At 47.6% G+C, this 5,343-nt stretch overlaps 2 long non-coding RNA genes across 2 annotated transcripts; both read right to left on the bottom strand.

Moving 5' to 3' along the window:
• Positions 1-514: 514 nt before the first annotated feature.
• Positions 515-4,698, bottom strand: LOC127924432 (uncharacterized). The gene is made up of 5 exons (XR_008117902.1): positions 4,524-4,698; positions 3,880-3,935; positions 2,295-2,522; positions 2,088-2,241; positions 515-600 (listed from the first exon to the last, which is right to left on the bottom strand). It is a non-coding gene; the product is annotated as an uncharacterized LOC127924432 (long non-coding RNA).
• Positions 616-1,239, bottom strand: LOC127924433 (uncharacterized). The gene is made up of 3 exons (XR_008117903.1): positions 1,187-1,239; positions 725-782; positions 616-691 (listed from the first exon to the last, which is right to left on the bottom strand). It is a non-coding gene; the product is annotated as an uncharacterized LOC127924433 (long non-coding RNA).
• Positions 4,699-5,343: the final 645 nt, after the last annotated feature.

Here is a 5,343-nt window from a genome sequence, read left to right on the forward strand (position 1 = left end):
ACCTGTGGGTAGGGTATAGTATAGTGTCTACCTGTGGGTAGGGTAGTGTAGTGTCTACCTGTGGGTAGGGTATATATAGTATAGTGTCTACCTGTGGGTAGGGTATATATAGGGTATAGTGTGTCTACCTGTGGGTAGGGTATAGTATAGTGTCTACCTGTGGGTAGGGTATAGTATAGTGTCCACCTGTGGGCAGGGTATAGTATAGTGTCCACCTGTGGGTAGGGGTATAGTATAGTGTCTACCTGTGGGTAGGGTCTATGAAGTATAGTGTCTACCTGTGTGGGCAGGGTGGGGTGTAGTGTCTACCTGTGGGGAGGGTATATAGTATAGTGTCTACCTGTGGGTGGGTATAGTATAGTGTCTACCTGTGTGTATAGTATAGTGTCTACCTGTGGGTAGGGTATAGTATAGTGTCTACCTGTGGGTAGGGTAGTGTAGTGTCTACCTGTGGGGAGGGGTATAGTATAGTGTCTACCTGGGTAGGGGTATAGTGTCTACCTGTGGGTAGGGTAGTATAGTGTCTACCTGTGGGTATAGTATAGTGTCTACCTGTGGGTATAGTATAGTGTCTACCTGTGGGTATAGTATAGTGTCTACCTGTGGGTGGGTATAGTATAGTATAGTGTCTACCTGTGGGTAGGGTATAGTATAGTGTCTACCTGTGGGTAGGGTATAGTATAGTGTCTACCTGTGGGTAGGTATAGTATAGTATAGTGTCTACCTGTGGGTAGGGTATAGTATAGTATCTACCTGTGGGTAGGGTATAGTATAGTGTCTACCTGTGGGTAGGGTATAGTATAGTGTCTACCTGTGGGTAGGGTAGTGTAGGTCTACCTGTGGGGAGGGTATAGTATAGTGTCTACCTGTGGGTAGGGTATAGTATAGTGTCTACCTGTGGGTACCTGTGGGTAGTGTAGTGTCTACCTGTGGGTGGGGTATAGTATAGTGTCTACCTGTGGGGAGGGTATAGTATAGTGTCTGCCTGTGGGTAGGGTATAGTATAGTGTCTACCTGTGGGTAGGGTATAGTATAGTGTCTACCTGTGGGTAGGGTATAGTGTAGTGTCTACCTGTGGGTAGGGTATAGTATAGTGTCTACCTGTGGGTAGGGTATAGTATAGTGTCTACCTGTGGGTAGGGTAGTGTAGTGTCTACCTGTGGGGAGGGTATAGTATAGTGTCTACCTGTGGGTAGGGTAGTGTAGTGTCTACCTGTGGGGAGGGTATAGTATAGTGTCACCTGTGGGTAGGGTATAGTATAGTGTCTACCTGTGGGTAGGGTAGTGTATAGTGTCTACCTGTGGGGAGGGGTAGTGTAGTGTCTACCTGTGGGTAGGGTATATATAGTATAGTGTCTACCTGTGGGTAGGGTATAGTATAGTGTCTACCTGTGGGTAGGGTATAGTATAGTGTCTACCTGTGGGTAGGGTAGTGTAGTGTCTACCTGTGGGGAGGGTATAGTATAGTGTCTACCTGTGGGTAGGGTATAGTATAGTGTCTGCCTGTTTGTAGGGGTATAGTGTCTACCTGTGGGTAGGGTATAGTATAGTGTCTACCTGTGGGTAGGGTATAGTATAGTGTCTACCTGTGGGTAGGGTAGTATAGTGTCACCTGTGGGTAGGGTATATATAGTATAGTGTCTACCTGTGGGTAGGGTATATAGTATAGTGTCTACCTGTGGGTAGGGTATAGTATAGTGTCTACCTGTGGGTAGGGTATAGTATAGTGTCTACCTGTGGGTAGGGTATAGTATAGTGTCTACCTGTGGGTAGGGTATAGTATAGTGTCTACCTGTGGGTAGGATGTAGTATAGTGTCCACCTGTGGGTAGGGTAGTATAGTCTACCTGTGGGTAGGGTATAGTATAGTGTCTACCTGTGGGTAGGGTAGTGTATAGTGTCTACCTGTGGGGAGGGTATACTATAGTGTCTACCTGTGGGTATAGTATAGTGTCTACCTGTGGGTGTATAGTATAGTGTCTACCTGTGGGTAGGGTATAGTATAGTGTCTGCCTGTGGGTAGGGTAGTGTAGTGTCTACCTGTGGGGAGGGTATAGTATAGTGTCTACCTGTGGGTATAGTGTCTACCTGTGGGTATAGTATAGTGTCTACCTGTGGGTATAGTATAGTGTCTACCTGTGGGTATAGTATAGTGTCTACCTGTGGGTATAGTATAGTGTCTACCTGTGGGTATAGTATAGTATAGTGTCTACCTGTGGGTAGGGTATAGTATAGTGTCTACCTGTGGGTAGGGTATAGTATAGTGTCTACCTGTGGGTAGGGTATAGTGTCTACCTGTGGGTAGGGTATAGTATAGTGTCTACCTGTGGGTAGGGTATAGTATAGTGTCTACCTGTGGGTAGGGTATAGTATAGTGTCTACCTGTGGGTAGGGTAGTGTAGTGTCTACCTGTGGGGAGGGTATAGTATAGTGTCTACCTGTGGGTAGGGTATAGTATAGTGTCTACCTGTGGGTAGGGTAGTGTAGTGTCTACCTGTGGGGAGGGTATAGTATAGTGTCTACCTGTGGGTAGGGTATAGTATAGTGTCTACCTGTGGGTATAGTAGTGTCTACCTGTGGGTATAGTATAGTGTCTACCTGTGGGTAGGGTAGTGTAGTGTCTACCTGTGGGGAGGGTATAGTATAGTGTCTACCTGTGGGTAGGGTATAGTATAGTGTCTACCTGTGGGTAGGGTAGTGTAGTGTCTACCTGTGGGTAGGGTATAGTATAGTGTCTACCTGTGGGTAGGGTATAGTGTAGTGTCTACCTGTGGGTAGGGTAGTGTAGTGTCTACCTGTGGGAGGGTATAGTATAGTGTCTACCTGTGGGCAGGGTATAGTGTAGTGTCTACCTGTGGGGAGGTATAGTATAGTGTCTACCTGTGGGTAGGGTATAGTATAGTGTCTACCTGTGGGGAGGGTATAGTATAGTGTCTACCTGTGGGTAGGGTAGTGTAGTGTCTACCTGTGGGGAGGGTATAGTATAGTGTCTACCTGTGGGGAGGGTATAGTATAGTGTCTACCTGTGGGTAGGGTATAGTATAGTGTCTACCTGTGGGTAGGGTATAGTATAGTGTCTACCTGTGGGTAGGGTAGTGTAGTGTCTACCTGTGGGTAGGGTATAGTATAGTGTCCACCTGTGGGTAGGGTATATAGTAGTGTCTACCTGGGGGGGGTATAGTATAGTGTCTACCTGTGGGTAGGGTAGTATAGTGTCTACCTGTGGGGAGGGTATAGTATAGTGTCTACCTGTGGGTAGGGTATAGTATAGTGTCTACCTGTGGGTAGGGTATAGTATAGTGTCTACCTGTGGGCAGGGGTATAGTATAGTGTCTACCTGTGGGTAGGGTAGTGTAGTGTCTACCTGTGGGGGATGGGTATAGTGGGGTAGTGTCTACCTGTGGGTAGGGTATAGTATAGTGTCTACCTGTGGGTAGGGGTGTAGTGTCTACCTGTGGGGAGGGTATAGTATAGTGTCTACCTGTGGGGAGGGTATAGTATAGTGTCTACCTGTGGGGGGGTATAGTATAGTGTCTACCTGTGGGTAGGGTATAGTATAGTGTCTACCTGTGGGAGGGTATAGTATAGTGTCTACCTGTGTGGGGTATAGTATAGGTCTACCTGTGGGTAGCAGTATAGTGTCTACCTGTGGGTAGGGTATAGTATAGTGTCTACCTGTGGGTAGGGTAGTGTAGTGTCTACCTGTGGGGGAGGGTATAGTATAGTGTCTACCTGTGGGCAGGGTAGTGTATAGTGTCCACCTGTGGGGAGGGTATAGTATAGTGTCTACCTGTGGGTAGGGTATAGTATAGTGTCCACCTGTGGGTAGGGCAGTGTAGTGTCTACCTGTGGGTATAGTGGGGTATAGTATAGTGTCTACCTGTGGGTAGGGCATAGTATAGTGTCTACCTGTGGGTAGGGTAGTGTAGTGTCTACCTGTGGGTAGGGTATAGTATAGTGTCTGCCTGTGGGTAGGGTATAGTATAGTGTCTACCTGTGGGAGTATAGGGTACCTGTGGGTAGGGTATAGTATAGTGTCCACCTGTGGGTAGGGGCAGTATAGTGTCTACCTGTGGGTAGGGTATAGTATAGTGTCTACCTGTGGGTAGGGTATAGTATAGTGTCTACCTGTGGGGGAGGGTATAGTATAGTGTCTGCCTGTGGGTAGGGTATAGTGTAGTGTCTACCTGTGGGGAGGGTAGTATAGTGTCCACCTGTGGGGAGGGTATAGTATAGTGTCCACCTGTGGGGAGGGTATAGTATAGTGTCTACCTGTGGGTAGGGTAGTGTAGTGTCCACCTGTGGGGAGGGTATAGTATAGTGTCTACCTGTGGGAGGGTATAGTATAGTGTCTACCTGTGGGTAGGGTATAGTATAGTGTCTACCTGTGGGTAGGGTAGTGTAGTGTCTACCTGTGGGTAGGGTATAGTATAGTGTCTACCTGTGGGTAGGGTAGTGTAGTGTCTACCTGTGGGGAGGGTATAGTATAGTGTCTACCTGTGGGTAGGGTGGTGTAGTGTCTACCTGTGGGGAGGGTATAGTATAGTGTCTACCTGTGGGGAGGGTATAGTATAGTGTCTACCTGTGGGTAGGGTATAGTATAGTGTCTACCTGTGGGTAGGGTAGTGTAGTGTCTACCTGTGGGTAGGGTATAGTATAGTGTCTACCTGTGGGTAGGGTAGTGTAGTGTCTACCTGTGGGGAGGTATAGTATAGTGTCTACCTGTGGGTAGGGTATAGTATAGTGTCTACCTGTGGGGGAGGGTATAGTATAGTGTCTACCTGTGGGTAGGGTATAGTATAGTGTCTACCTGTGGGTAGGGTATAGTATAGTGTCTACCTGTGGGTAGGGTATAGTATAGTGTCTACCTGTGGGTAGGGTATAGTATAGTGTCTACCTGTGGGTATAGTATAGTATAGTGTCTACCTGTGGGGAGGGTATAGTATAGTGTCTACCTGTGGGTAGGACATGGGGAAGGCAGGCATCTGGGCTCTCATCTGGATGGTGTGTTTCTGTTGCTCCAGCCTCATCTGTCTCTCCTTCTCCTGCTCCTGGAGCCGCTGGATGGTATAGTGCTGACGCTGGGCATCTCTAGGTACTCCTGAAACAGTCACCACATCAGACACCATATCAGACACCCATCAGACACCACATCAGACACCACATCAGACACCACATCAGACACCACATCAGACACCATATCAGACACCATATCAGACACCACATCAGACACCATATACCACCTAACAGGCTCATGCTGCATCTCTAGGTACTCCTGAAACAGTCACCACATCAGACACCACATCAGACACCATATACCACCTAACAGGCTCATGCTGCATCT

Source organism: Oncorhynchus keta, unplaced genomic scaffold, assembly GCF_023373465.1.
Source record: "Oncorhynchus keta strain PuntledgeMale-10-30-2019 unplaced genomic scaffold, Oket_V2 Un_contig_403_pilon_pilon, whole genome shotgun sequence".
Taxonomy (NCBI): Eukaryota; Metazoa; Chordata; class Actinopteri; order Salmoniformes; family Salmonidae; genus Oncorhynchus; species Oncorhynchus keta.